The sequence below is a fragment of the Sus scrofa genome, chromosome 5, assembly GCF_000003025.6.
Source record: "Sus scrofa isolate TJ Tabasco breed Duroc chromosome 5, Sscrofa11.1, whole genome shotgun sequence".
Taxonomy (NCBI): domain Eukaryota; kingdom Metazoa; phylum Chordata; class Mammalia; order Artiodactyla; family Suidae; genus Sus; species Sus scrofa.
In genome coordinates, this window is record NC_010447.5 from 100,393,211 (window position 1) to 100,408,913 (window position 15,703).

A 15,703-nucleotide genomic window follows, 5' to 3' on the forward strand; every position below is an offset into this window, starting at 1 on the left:
CGAAGTGAAGGACTCTTTCCCAAAGACACACTGTGACTTAGCTACGGTCTGCGATAGGAGTTGGCAGAGCTTCCCTGAAAAGCGTGATCCCGTCCATGTCATGTGGGGACACTTAGGAGGGTACGGGAGTGATATTTTATTTTAATGCGGGTGCATTTACTTTCATGTGTACTGGAAGAGAAGAGAACTCGCACTTCAGGTGACCATTTGGTGGATTTTTTGCTTAGGATGAAACCAGAGTATGTAACACCAAAATAATCTCCTTCGCAGGGATGAAATGAACTGCATACAAGTACAGCACAGAGGCATTAAGCTGAGATAGCAAATGGTAGATGCATGACTGAAGTTTGGGTACCAGCTGTAAAAAGACAGGCCTACCGGAAAAATCTCTTCTTCTTTGAAAGATGTGTGTGTGTGTGTGTGTTTCAATTAAATGTGACGCCTTCAATATTACGAACAAGTTGAAATACTTCATAATTTTAATAAAGAATCAACATGCACATAAAATACTTTAAACTTTTTTTAAACTTTTCAATTCAGTACACATCTCTTAATTGTAGAGTACATTCCTTTGACAACAAAGATATCAAGTAGACAGATGGAGATACCTTTTAAACAAATACAGCTTGTTTTCCTGAAAGAAAAGCTTTGAATTTTGCCACTCTTTAAAGAAGGAGGGCAAGATCCACCTTACCTCTTTATCTTAGACGGAATGAACGTTCGAACTCCCGATACAAACGTACCACCACCACCAGAGCAGGTGGACATGCTCGGGCCACCTCGTGCCAGCCAGACAAGAGGAGAAGTCTAGGTTCCCCACCCTCTGCTGACTGCTGAGGATGACACTGGGGGACACGGAGTTTTCTGTGGCATTTGACTTAATTAGAGTGGCTACTGTCCAAAGATGTCCCATCTCGGCAGGCTGCCCCTTCCCTCCACTTTTTCTTCTTTTTTTTTTTTTTTTTTTTTTGAGAGTAAGGGTGTCCAAAGAGAGGTTTTTGTTAGGATTCTTTTTTCTGCATGTATTGGTGTTTATCACTTGCCAGCTCCTTTGGCACTCAGTCTAGGATACAGAGGGCAAGAAAGAAAACTCAAGGGACTCAGTGCCATGTCATTTCTCATATTCCAAAGTTCCTAGCTGATTGCTTTCTTCTCTCTTCCTTTCTGATTCTTCTTACGTGTATTTTAAACATAATGTCTTAGGTTTGGGGCCGTACTTAGCAGGAAGAATAAGAAAAGAGCATTTTATCCATCTAGTCCTGAAACCAGAAGTTTCTAAGTAGTATTTCTTGCTCCCTTATTCTAGATCAATATTTCATGTGTATGACCTCGTCGAATCAACAACTCTGGGAACCCTTGTGCACTGTTGCTAAGAATATAAATCACCGCAGTCACTTTGGAAAATAGTATGCAAGTTCCTCAAAAAATTAAAAACAGAGCTACCACAAATCCAGCAGTTCCACTTCTAAGAGTTTAAAGAAAATAAAAACACTAAGTCGCAAAGATACATGCGGGGGAAGGAATCAAGAGGGCAGAGGAGTAAGATGTGATGCTCACCTTCTCCCACAAACACAATAAAAAACAAATCTCTATGCAGAACAGTTTGCACAGAACATCTACGGAACGCTGGCAGAAGACCTGAAACCTCCAAGAAGGGCAGAAAACCCTCCCCATGACCGAGTAGAACAAAAGGGGGAAGAAAAGAGAGAGAGAGGGAGAAAGAGAAGGAATCAGGATGGGACCAGAACTCCTGACAGGGAGCTGTGAAAGAAGAAAGGAACCCACACCCTGCGAAGCCAGCCAAGAAGATCAGCCGAGATGGAGGGACCTCAAAGTCTCGGAGAAAAGCTCAGCAGCTGGACTGAGGAGGGCAAAGCAGAGAGAGAGCCACACAGACCACTGGTACCACCACCCCTGACACCGCAGCCCGAGATGCGTGGGCGGGGGCTGGGAACTGAGATTCAGGCTCCAGGGGGTCAGTTCTGGGGAGAGGACTGGGGTTGGCTGGGTGGAGGGGTTAGGAAGTGGAACAGCAAAAGGATAAACATGAAGATGTTAAACAAGGACATCTAAATCATCAAAAGTGGGTAAGAAAAGCAAAAAATGTAGACCGTTTTTTCTAGAATGTGTTTGAGCCTATACGATCATCAGGCTAAAGCAAGCAAATATAGGAAGGGATTCACATACTTGAAAAACAGGGAAACCGCAAATCGAAACCAAACAATGCATTTACAAGCACTAAAAAGAGGACACCAGCATAAAAGAAAAGGATATCATCCACCTGAAAAGAACAAAGAAACAAAGGAGAAACAGAATCAGCTGGAAAACCAGGTTTAGGCAACAAATACGTATTTATCAATAATTACTTTAAATGTCAATGGACTGAATGCCAGAATCAAAAGAAATAGAGTGGCAGCCTGGATCAAAAAAAAAAACAAAACAAAACAAAACAAACAAACAAACAAAAAAAAACAAAAGCATACAATGTGCTGTCTAGAGAAGACTCGCCTTGGGGCAAAGGACACATATAAATTGAAAGTGAGGGGATGGAAAAAGATATTTCATGCCAGTGGACAAGACAGGAAAGCAGGTGTTGAGACACTCATACAGACAAAGCACACTTTAAAACAAAGGCTTATTCTCCACACCCCCTCCAGCATTTGTTATCTGTGGACTTATGAATGATGGCCATTCTGACTGGTGTGAGGTGGTATCTCATAGTAGTTTTGACTTGCATTTCTCTAATAATCAGGGATGTTGAGCATTTTTTCATGTGCTTGTTGGCCATCTGTATGCCTTCCTTGGAGAAATGTCTATTCAGCTTTTTGCCCATTTTTCAGTTGGATTGATGGCTTTTCGCTGTTGAGTTGTATAAACTGTTTGTACATTTTAGAGATTAAGCCCTTGTCAGTTGCATAGTTTGAAACTATTTTCTCCCATGATGTACGTTGTCTTTTTGTTTTGTTTTGTTTTGTTTTGTTTTGTTTTTATGGAGTGTTGGTGGGAATGTAAATTGGCACAAGCATATGGAAAACGATATGGAAGTACCTCAGAAAACTAAATATAGAACTACCTTATGACCGAGCAATCCCACATCTGGGCATATATCCAGACAAAACTTTCCTTGAAAAAGACACATTGCAGCACTATTCACAATAGCCAAGACAAAGAAACAACCTAAATGTCCATCAACAGATGAATGGATTAGGAAGATGTGGTATATGTACACACTGGAATACTACTCCGCCTTAAAAAAAAATGTCATTTGCAGCAACATGGATGGAACTAGAGACTCTCATACTAAGTGAAGTAAGTCAGAAAGAGAAAGACAGGGAGTTCCCGACAGGGAGTTCCCACCGTGGCGCAGTGGTTAACAAATCCGACTAGGAACCATGAGGTGGCGGGTTCAATCCCTGGCCTTGCTCAGTGGATTAACGATCTGGCATTGCTGTGAGCTGTGGTGTAGGTTGTAGACGCGGCTCAGATCCCGAATTGCTGTGGCTCTGGCGTAGGCCGGTGGCTACAGCTCTGATTTGACCCCTAGCCTGGGAACCTCTATATGCCGCGGGAGTGGCACAAGAAACGCCAAAAAGACAAAAAAAAAAAAAAAAGAAAGAAAGAAAGAGAAAGACAAATAGCATATATCACTTTTATCTGGACTCTAATACATGACACAAATAAACCTTTCCACATAAAAGAAACTCATGGACTTGGAGAATGGACTTACAGTTTCCAAGGGGGAGGTAGTAGGATCACTGGGAATCTGGAGTAAACAGATGCAAACTATTGCATTTGGAGTAGATAAGCAATGAGATCCTGCTGTACAGCACTGGCAGCTATATGTAGTCACTTGTGATGGAGCATGATGAAGGATAATGTGAGAAAAAGAATGTGTATGTATATATACATATATATATATATATATACACATATACTGACCACATATATGTGCGTGTGTATGTGTGTGTGAGAGAGAGAGAGACTTTGCTGTATAGTAGAAAATTGACAGAATACTATAAACCAACTACAATGGAAAAAATAATCATTAAAAAAAAATAAAAGGCCATAAATAAGGACAAAAGATACTACTTAATAATAAAACGATCAATTCAAGAAGGGATATTACACTCAGCAATATATATGCCTCTAATATAGGAGCACCCAAATACATACAACAAATACTAACAGACATAAAAGGAGAAATTGATGGGAACACAGTAATAGCAGGAGACTTAACACCCCACGCATCAATGGACAGATATTCTAGACAGAAAATCAATAAGCCAACAGAGATCCTAAACGAAACAATAGAAAAATTAGACTTAATTGATATTTTTGGGACATTAAATCCCAAAAAAAACAGAATATACATTTTTTTCAAGTGCACATGGAACATTCTCAAGGACTGACCACATCCTGGGGCATAAAACTAACCTCAACAAATTTAAGAGTATAGAAATCATTTCAAGTATCTTATCTGACCACAATGGCATGAAACTAGAAATTAACATCAGGAAAAGAAATGAGAAATATCCGACTACATGTATACTAAACAACATGCTATTAAAAAACCAATGGATCAATGAGGAAATCAAAAGGGAAACTTAAAAATACTTTGAGACATACGATAATGAAAACGCAACCATTCAAAAATTTATGGGATGCCAGCCACAAAAGCATTTCTTAGAGGGAAGTTCACTGAGATACAGGCCTTCTTCAGAAAAGAAGGAAAACCTCGAATCAAAAACTTAACCTACCACCTTAAAGAATTATAAAAAGAAGAACAAACAAAACCTAAGTTCAGCAGGAGGAAGGAAATCATAAAGATCAGAGAAGAAATCAATAAAAGTAGAGATTCAAAAAACAATAGAAAAACATCAATAAAATGAAGATCTAGTTCTTTGAAAGGGTAAACAAAACGGACAAATCTCTGGCCAGACTCACCACGAAGAAGAGAGAAAGAACTCAAATGAAATATGAAAGGAAAAAGGAGACATCTCAACAGATACTGCAGAAACACAAAGAGAATACTATGAACAATTATACGCCAACAAATTTGACAACCTAGAAGAAATGGACAACTTTCTAGAGACTTAAAGCCCATCAAAACTGAATCAAGAAGAAATAGATCAAATGAATGGACCAATCATTAGAAATGAAACTGAATATGTAATAAAAACATTTACTACATACAAACAAAAGCCTAGGACCAGATGGCTTCACAGGCAAATTCTACCAAACATACAAAGAAGAACTTATACCCATTCTTCCTAAACTTCTCCAAAAGGCTAAAGAATAAGGAATAATTCCAAAGATAATCTATGAAGCAATCATCACCCTAATACCAAAACCAGACAAAGATACTATGAAAAAGGAAAATTACAGGCCAATATCTCTGATGAATATAGATACAAAAACTCTCAACAAAATTTTAGCACATAAAACAGATCACACACCATGACCAAGTGGTGCATGATCATACACCATCCCAAGTTCACAAGATTGGTTCAACGTATGTAAATCAATCAACATCATACACCACATTAACAAAAGAAAAGTCTAAAACCACATGATCATCTCAATTAATGCAGAAAAAGCATTTGACAAAATCCAACATCCTCTCATGACAAAACTCTTACCAAAGCAGATATAGAGGGAACACACCATAACATCATAAAAGTCATTTTGACAAACCCACATCCAATATAATACTCAACAGAGAAAAGCTGAAAGCCTTCCTGCTAAAATGTGGAACAAGAAAGGGATGCACACTCTCACCACTTTTATTCAACATAGTATTGGAAGTCCTAGCCACAGCATTCAGACGAATAAAAGAAATAAAATGTAAAACTCACTCTATGCTGATGACATGACACTATATATAGAAAATCCTAAGGACGCCACACAAAAATGACTCGAACTGATCAATGAATTCAGCAAAGTAGCAGTATACAAGATTAACATTCAGAAATCAGTTGCATTTCTATATACTGACAATGAAATATTAGAAAAGGAATACAAAAATACAATATTAAAATCACCCCCCCCAAAAAAAATACCTAGGAATTAAGCTAAGGAGAAAAAAGACTTATATGCTGAGAACTATAAAACATTAATTGAGGAAATTAAAGATGATTCAAAGGAATGGAAAGATATTCCATGTTCCTGGACTGGAAGAATTAATATCATTAAAGTGGCCATACTACCTAAAGCAATCTACAGATTCAATGCAATCCCTAACAAATCACCCATGACATTTTTCACAGAATGAAAACACACCATCCAAAAATTGATAGTTGCCAAAGCAATCCTGAGGAAAAAAAAAAAAAAAAAAGCAGGAGGCATAACTCTCCCAGACTTCAGACAATATTACAAAGCTACAGTAATTAAGACAGTGTGGTGCTGGTACAAAAACAGGCATACAAACAAAAGGAACAGAATAGAGAACCTACAAATAAACTCAGACACCTACAGTCTGTTAATCTTCAACAATTTAGGCAAAAATATAAAATGGGAAAAAGAAAGTCTCTTTAGCAACTGGTGCTGGGAAAACTGGACAGCTGCATGTAAATCAATTAAACTAGAACACACCCTCACACCATGTAGAAAAATAAACTCAAAAGGGCTTAAAGATTTAAACATAAGGCAAGATACCATCTAACTCCTAGAAGAGACCACAGGCAAAACATTCTCTGACATCAATCATGCAAACGTTTTCTTAGGTCAATCTCCCAAGGCAATAGAAATAAAAACAAAAATTAACCAATGGGACCTAGTCAAACTTAAAAGCTTTTCCACAGCGAAGGAATCCATTAAAAAAAAAAAAGACAACTTAGAGAATGGGAGAAAACAGTTTCAAAGGACACAAATGACAGGGCCTAATCTCCAAAACATACAAACAACTTACATAACTCAACAGCAAGAAAGCCAATAACCCAATTGAAAAATGGGCAGAAGACCTGAATTAGACATTTCTCCAAAGAAGATACACAGATGGCCAACGGGCACATGAAAAAATTCTCCATATCACTAATTATTTGAGAAATGCAAATCAAAATTACAATGAATTACCACCTCACACCAGTCAGGATGGCCGTCATTAATAAGTCCACAAATAACAAATGCTGGAGAGGGTGTGCAGCAAAGGGAACCCTTCTTCACTGTTGTTGGGAATGTAAATTGGTACAACCATATGGAAAACAGTATGGAGATGCCTCCGAAAACTAAAAACAGAACTACCACGTGATTCAGCAATCCCACTCTTGGGCATATATCCAGACAAAATTTTCACTGAAAAAAATACATGAACCCCTGTGTTCACTGATGCACAATTCACAATAGCCAAGACATGGAAACAACCTAAATGTCCATCGAGAGATGAATGGATTAAGAAGATGTGGTATATAGACACAATGGACTACTACTGAGCCATGAAAAAAACCCAAAATAATGGCATTTGCAGCAACACAGATAGAACCAGAGACTCTCAAAGTGAAATAAGTCAGAGAGAGAAAGACAAATACCATGTGGTATCACTTATAACTGGAATCTCATACTTGGCACAAAGGAACCCATCTACAGAAAAGACACAAACTCATGGACTTGGAGAACAGCCTCATAACCGGTTGCCGAGGGGGAGGGAGTGGGATGGACTGGGAATTTGGGGTTAGTAGTTGCAAACTATTGCATTTGGAGCAGACAAGCAATGAGAGCCAGCTGTATAGCACAAGGAACTATACCTACTCACTTGTGATGGAACATGATGGAGGATATTGTGAGAAAAACAATGTATATGTATGTATAACTGGGTCACTTTGCTGTACAGCAGAAATTGACAGAACACTGTAAATCAACTATAATAGAAAAATTGTTTTTAAATGATACATGCACTCCGATGTTCACTGAAGCATTATTTACAACAGCCAGAATGTGGAAGCAACCTAAATGTCCATCAGTAGATGAGTGGATAAAGGAGATACACACACACACACACACACACACACACACACACACACACACGAATATTAGTCAACAATAAAAAAGAATGAGATGAAATTGTGCCATTTGGGACAATATGGATGGACCTACAGGGTATCATGCTAAGTAACATACGTCAGACAGAGTCAAACAAATACCATATATTCTTACTTCTATGTGGAATCTGGAAAAAAACAAACAAAGAAAACAAAACAGAAACAAGATATACAGACAGAGAGAACAAATTGGTAGGTTGCCAGAGGGCAGGGGACTGGGGGGTTAAGTGAAATTATGAAGGGGATAAAGAGATAAAATCTTCTAGTAATAAAATAAATGAGTCACGGAGATGTGGTTTACAGCATAAGGATGTAACACAGTCATTAATACTGTAGCAATTTTGTTCGGTGCCAATTACTAGACTTAGGATGATCCTTTCCTAAGGGATTTGACTGTGGGATCACTACGCTCTGTACCTAAAAATAACACAGTATTTCACATCAGTACTTCAATTCTAACAAAAGCCCTATGAAAGAGGAACGAGTGTAAATCCCATCTCACAGATGAAGATACTCATCTGATACGAACATGCTCCAGCCAGCCTCTCCAGGACCAATCCGTGAACACCTAAGAGCGCCCGCCGCCTCTACAGGCAATCAAAAGAACTTTAGATCTTTTCTCAACTGTGTGCAAATTTGCGGTGGTTTACTCTTTAAATGACTAGCACCTAGCATTTTCTTAAGATGCCCTTCAAGACATTTAAGAATTTTAAGGGTACTCTTTGGGACTGGCAGGAAGGAAATTCAGAAGCAAAGGCCCGCAAGCAATTTGAAGCAAGAACTGCAGTAGGAAGCAACACGCTGGCACGGCTCCAGAGATGGTTACAGGTAATGAATATACTGCCATAAATTGGCTAAACTTCAGGACTGTTTTACTGCGGATGCCTGGACCAAGTGACCTGCACAGGGCCTCCCAGCTCGAAGATTTGATTATTCTACTTTGACAAGATTCTTATTGCATTTTAATCAAATCATTTCAGTAAAGGTCAATTGAATGCCTTGCTATCTCTTCACTGCCCCGTCTAAATTTATGAACAGGTTTTAAATGGTTTGTCTCCCCAGATTATTAAAATAACTAATGATCACTGCAGAAAACTGAGAAATATGCCTTGTAGTATTTTTTCTATATGTAAATATTTTGCCTCTAAAGTTAAGAGTACATTATGAAGTGTACTTTCAGTCCAAGGACCTGAAAATTTTCAAAAAACACAATGATGACATAATATTACATTCAATGGCGATTCAATAATAGCTTGCGCAGAACTCTTTAAGCGTAAAGTTATCCTACATTGTTGCAAATTGTTTTTCACAATATTGTCATTATCTCAAATGACCCTGGGATGATGTCTCTTGTAGAACAAGATTCCTAAAATCAAACGCACGCACACACACACACCCCTCACATCGAATAATCAAATTGCTTTCTGGAAATATTGAATCAATTTACCATCAGCATTACGTGAAAGTCCATTTATCACATTCCTCTAAACATAGATGTTTTCATTCTTCTTCAATTTTGGAATTGAAAAATAGTTTTAATTTTGGCTTATTTGATTGCTAGTATTAAAAAAGATGTCTTACCAATTTTTATAAATTCTTTATATAGGACATTGACTTTAAGTCTGACAACATTACAAATTACTTTCTCAGTTTATTCACTAATTTTAATTCATGATGTTTCCTGATATAGAGATATTTTAAATTTGTACATGGTCAAAATAAACTTAACACTTTCCTTTGCAATTTTTTTCCTCTAAGATAATTCCTACTATTCTCTTCTGAATTTACTTTTATATTGATGCCTTAAATGTACCAATAATTTATTCACATATATGTCTATAATCCGTATGTAATACCTGTAATATATATTACAAACATGTATGATATGATATATATGTGTGTGTGTGTGTGTGTGTGTGTGTATGGTGATGTGGCAGTACAATCATATTTATTATCAGTAGTCAACATTCCAGGATTCCAAGTACCATTTTCTAACTCATCTTTACTTTCCTTATTTATCTGTGATGCTCTATTCTTCCCATATGTATTAGTATTGTGTGTGTGTGTGGATGTGTATATACGGATATAGACATTTATCAGCATCTTTGTCAGGGCTATATAGCTTCCAGATACAACTACAGGAATGTTCTGCCAGTAGCATCTTTGATCAGCTCTCTTTTTAAATTCAGTCTGCTTTTAGTTCTGTTAAGGAAAGAAAAAAAAAACATTTATATTCTTTATTCCACTGTATCAGTGCCCCCAATTCCTTCTGCAGAAAATTGCAAGCAACCTGAATGTACCCAATAGCATACCTGAATAACAGAACAAAATATAAAACAGAAATAACATTGAAAACAATATGGAACCATGAGAAAGGGTGCTACCACCAGATCAGAACAGTGTAAAAAATGTTTTACTATATCAAACAGACAGGAGCAGGGTATCTGCTAAATCCAGAAATCTTGAGAAACATGGTAGATCCAAGGGTACTGATACTGAAAGTTTCTGTGACATTTTATATACTGTTATGTTAAAAGAAAATAAAGATGTAGAAAAATTTATAGAACCACACCACAAAATACTGTACACTCATGAGGAACCTATAAACTCTAAGCAGAAAATACAAAGGTTCACTAAAAACCTCTCTCAGTAAAACTCCGACATTACCCCCAGATCAGAGCCAAGTATGAATAAAGAATAGGCCATGGGTGTTTAAATGCATAATTAAAACAAGCAAACACACACACACACACACACATACACACTCACAAAAACTTTTAGCTGCCTAGAGTCTAACTTTCTGAAAGAAGTAGAATTTCTGCATGAGTAATCATCCTAAAGATTTAAGAGCTGCGGAATAGGAACAAGGCTTTATAAAACGGCCGGGGGCCTAGAAACACTACAAACGATTGCCCCATGGAAAGCCCCTCTTCTCCTTTAAACAACTCCAGGAAGGAGTCAAAATCTGCACTCACTGACAAGAGAACAAGGATCCTTGCTTGGTTTCTGAAATGGACTCCGCCAGTCTAAGTCTGTGTGTGTATATATGCATGTGTGTGTTTTATATTAAATAGAAGACAAAATAAAGCTGAGGTGTGGAGAGGGTATATTCTCAACATAATAACATAAATAACAAGAGGAAAGTTGTATTTGCAACATCAAACACGTTTAAAGTGTTCCTACAACTCAATAAGAAAAAATTAAAAATCCACTACGCAAAGAATTTCAGCACACTATCCAGAGAAGAAAAGCTGAGAACGGCCAATGAGAAAAAAAAAATGTCAGCCTTAACTAACATCAGGAAAATGAACATTAAAACAACAATGAGATGCCATTTTTCCTACAATGGATTGGTATCAATATGTAGCACACGGTGTTGGTGAGCATAAAGAGAAACTGGCAGTCTCACACAACGCAGGAGAGCAAATCCATTAGTTCAGCAATTTAAAATGTACTCTTTTTAACTTAGCCAAAGCAAGCTGCTTATGTGTTTCTCTCTGTGATGTATAAAAGTACAAGAAGGAGTTCAGAAAACAGACAAGATGATATCGTAGTAGTAAACTCTGGGGAAGATAAATGTTCTGGGTTAAGAAAAACATTGAGACAGAATGGAAAAGGGAGTCTACATTTTCATATGGTGACTATTTCCATTTTTATATGGTAGACATTTCCATGAGCATGTATTTATACACTGATGGATGATTTAAGTTTTACCAGTCTAGATGGCTTGGCTCATGATCTGAATCAATCATCAACTCCATGATCAGTCTAACTACCACTAATGAAAAATAATAAAAGCATCTTTTTGGAGTTCCTGTTGTGGCTCAGTGGTTAACGAACCTGACTAGCATCCGTGAGGCTGCGGGTTCGATCCCTGGCCTCGCTCAGTGGGTCAAGGATCTGGCATTGCCATGAGCTGTGGTTACAGGTCGCAGAGGCAGCTCAGATCCCGTATTGCTGTGGCTCTGCCTTAGGCTGGCAGTTACAGCTCCTATTTTGACGCCTAAAGTAGGAACCTCCATATGCCTCTGGTGTAGCCCTAAAAGACAAAAAAAAAAAAAAAAGCTCCACGTCTTTTTGAATAGCCTTCTGGTAAAAAGAAGCACTTCTTACACTTACGCTAACACCTAAACTTTTTTTTTTTTTTAATTTTGTACGTTTTAGTGAAGTATAGTTAATTTACGAGGTTGTGCTCACTTCTGCTGTACAATACAGGGACCCAGCCAAACACACACAGTCCATCTCTCTCAGATTCTTTTCCCATGTAGATGATTACAGAATACTGAGTTAACGCAGTTATTTTTTAAGAAATAACTGAGTATTTAAGTTTTAAGAATCTAAAATCTGTGCCATAAAAATGTTGTTCTTTTTACTTCTCTAACAGGAAGCAACCTCAAGCAACTGAACCGTCAACAATAAATAGCTGTACTAGAACCTTCAAATCACATGGAGAGATGGGCTCTCACTTCGCACCACCAGCCCTGCTGTCCACGGTGGTTCTGGCTGTCCTCAGTCCAGGCACTTGTAAGACAGCACGTTCACAGTGTTGGAAACGAAGGTCACGCTGGCTCGGGTCGTCAGTGTCCGAAAGTGAGACACGTGGACAAGGAGAAATCTCGACAAGGCGCCTTTCCACAGAAGAGCGCAGGGTCTCCGAAAAGCGTGCACGTCCAACAAAGGACCCTCCCCTGTTTATCCCTCACGCAGGTGCTGGACTGATGGACCTGTCCCCTTCCCATGGGTCAGGTCAGGGCGCACACTCTTCCCGGTTGGCTCATGGAAACAAACTGCTGCTGGGAAAAGTGGGAAAGAGGAAGGGGGTCGCAGGGGCGTTTCAGCCGAAAGCAGAGCCACATGGAGTCACCAAGCTCTCCTTCCATAGAAGAGACATCATGTTACTTTCCACGGTACCCACCTGAAATGAGGCCGGGCCTGGTCTTTGCTGTGGCCCATGACAGGGCCACAGAAGTGATACAAGCTGCCTTCAAGAGCACATGCACCTCTTCAACTTCCTCTCCCTGCCACAAGGACACGGCAAATGGCACCTGCACTATCCGCCAATATCCTTGAGTGGGGATGGATGACATGGAACAAATCTGGGCAACCCAAGATAAATCTGCAGAATGAGTGAGATACACCTGCTATTTTAAAATTAAAACGGGGAGGGGGACTTCCCGCCATGGCTCAGCGGAAATGAATCTGACTAGTATCCATGAGGATGCAGGTTCGATCCCTAGCCTCACTCAGTGGGTTAAGGATCTTGCATTGCTGTGAGCAGTGTATAGGTCGCAGACATAGCTCAGATCTGACGTGGCTATGGCTGTGGCATAGGCCAGAGGCTACAGCTCCGATTCTACCCCTAGCCTAGGAACCTCCATAGGTCAGGAATGTGGCCCTAAAGAGATCAAAAAAAAAAAAAAAAAAAAAAAAAAACAGGGAGATTTGGGGGTTGTTTATTCCTGCAGTACAACTTAATCTATCCTCATACAAAAGACTTAAGATACATAAATTTTCACAAATTCAAACCAACAAAAACTATCGCATTTCGCAATTTAAGAGGCAAGTGGGTGCATTCCAGGGCAATGGAAATTGGAGCAATCTCAGCGAGGGTAATTCTACAGTCACTGCAGGAATGTCAGATGCCTTGAAAAAGAGTCAGATGAGCCAGCAGCAGTGTCTGAGCTCACAGAAGCCAGGGTAAGAGTCTTCAAAAGGGGCTCGGAAAAGAAGAAATTCTTGAAATTCCTTCTAGATTTCTTTTTTTTTCTTGTTTTCTTTTTGTCTTTTCTAGGGCCACACCTGCGTCATATTCCATATTCCCAGGCTAGGGGTCTAATAGCTGTAGCCAATGACCTTCGCCACAGCCGCAGTCACACCAGATCTGAGCTGCATCACGACCTACACCACAGCTCACAGCAATGCCGGGTCCTTAACCCACTGAGCAAGGCCAGGGACTGAACCTGAGTCCTCATGGATACTGGTCAGATTTGCTGCTGCTGAGCCAGGATGGGAACTCCTTTACTGGGTCTTATCGAAGCAAATCCTAGACATTACATCACTGCACCCATAAATACTTCAGTATATATCTCAGGAAAAAGAAACTCCTTAAAAACAGTATTATAGTACAATTATTATACCTAAAAATTCACAATCGTTATTGTGAATCTTTATAAAAGATCCCAGGCCTTCTGCTTGCTTTCTTTTTAGGGCTGCACCTGCAGCATATGGAGGTTCCCAGGCTAGGGGTCGAATCAGAACTACAGCTGCGTCGCCAAACCCTTAAGCCACTGAGCGAGGCAAGGGATCGAACCCGCAACCTCATGGTTCCTAGTCAGATTGGTTAACCACTGAGCCGCAACAGGAACTCCTCCTTCTAGATTTCTTAAACATAATTTTCTATTTTCCTTTGCCTTTTCCTCATCAACTCCTGCTAGCTTAGAGTTAGCATAACACCTTGGACTCGGCTGTTTAGGAAAAAAAACCTGCCTTGAGTTGTATTTTTTGTTCTTTATGTTAACTTGTCCTGGACAAGAGGAAAGACTCTTGTCCAGGACAAGGACAGAGGAAAGACTCCTCTGTCTTTCCTAACACCTGATTCTAGCCTGTCCTCTTTGGGCATTTGACTTTCTTCATCAAATCAGGCAAAATGAAGTATGTACTTGGCCCACATGTTGGGCTAAGTCAATGAATCTGGGTAGATGTATAAAAAGATTGTTTAAGGGAGTTCCCGTCGTGGCACAGTGGTTAACCAATCCGACTAGGAACCATGAGTTGTGGGTTCGATCCCTGCCTTGCTCAGTGGGTTAAGGATCCGGCGTTGCCATGAGCTGTGGTGTAGGTTGCAGACGCGGCTCGGATCCCGCGTTGCTGTGGCTCTGGCGTAGGCAGGTGGCTAGAGCTCCGATTCGACCCCTAGTCTGGGAACCTCCATATGCCCCAGGAGCAGCTCAAGAAAAGGCAAAAAGACAAAAAAAAAAAAAAAAATTGTTTGAGAAGTAGGGAGCCTGACAAGCCCCAGGGTCTTGACCTCTGGATGCCAGAAAAAAAAAAAGCAGTGGCCAATGTTACAGGATTCTTCTGTTCCCGCCACCACAGACTTCCCCTTGCTTGAGAGCTAAATCTTCTCTTTTAAGGAAGCATTTATTAAAGTCAATTAAAAAAAAAAAAAAGCCTTGTTTCAGAGGGGAAACTGATAGCATGTACTCTGTGAATTTGATTATGGAAAGTTAAATGGGTGAAGTGTAAAATGTTCCTCTCAATTCCACCACTGTCTCCTAGGCCAAGAATAAAATTTATTTAATATATTTCCAACAGTGTGGCCTATGAAACTTTCACCAACTGCCATATTTCAATGTACATGAAATAACCGTTGAAAGCTTCCTCCAGCACAACCACACTTAGTGGTCACGATGTTGAAAGCCTCTCTGTCTGCTCACTGAACTCTGAATGTCTGCAGTATTAATAACTGGGAAGTCTAACTTGCAATTTACCTTCTGATATGAATTTACTTCCTTGCATCAGCCAACTTCCTTTGCACTTTATTTATTATTTTTTTTAATTTTATGGCAGAACCTGTGGCATATGGAAGTTGCCAGGCCAGGGACTTAACCTGAACTACAGTTGAGACACCACCAGATTCTTTCGCCCACTGCCCCCGGCCGGAGATCAAA

At 39.4% G+C, this 15,703-nt stretch overlaps 1 protein-coding gene across 3 annotated transcripts in view; it reads right to left on the minus strand.

Moving 5' to 3' along the window:
- ACSS3 (acyl-CoA synthetase short-chain family member 3) overlaps positions 1 to 15,703 on the minus strand; it is a 156,975-nt gene that overhangs the window by 120,956 nt on the left and 20,316 nt on the right. The gene's annotated exons all lie outside the window — the stretch shown is intronic.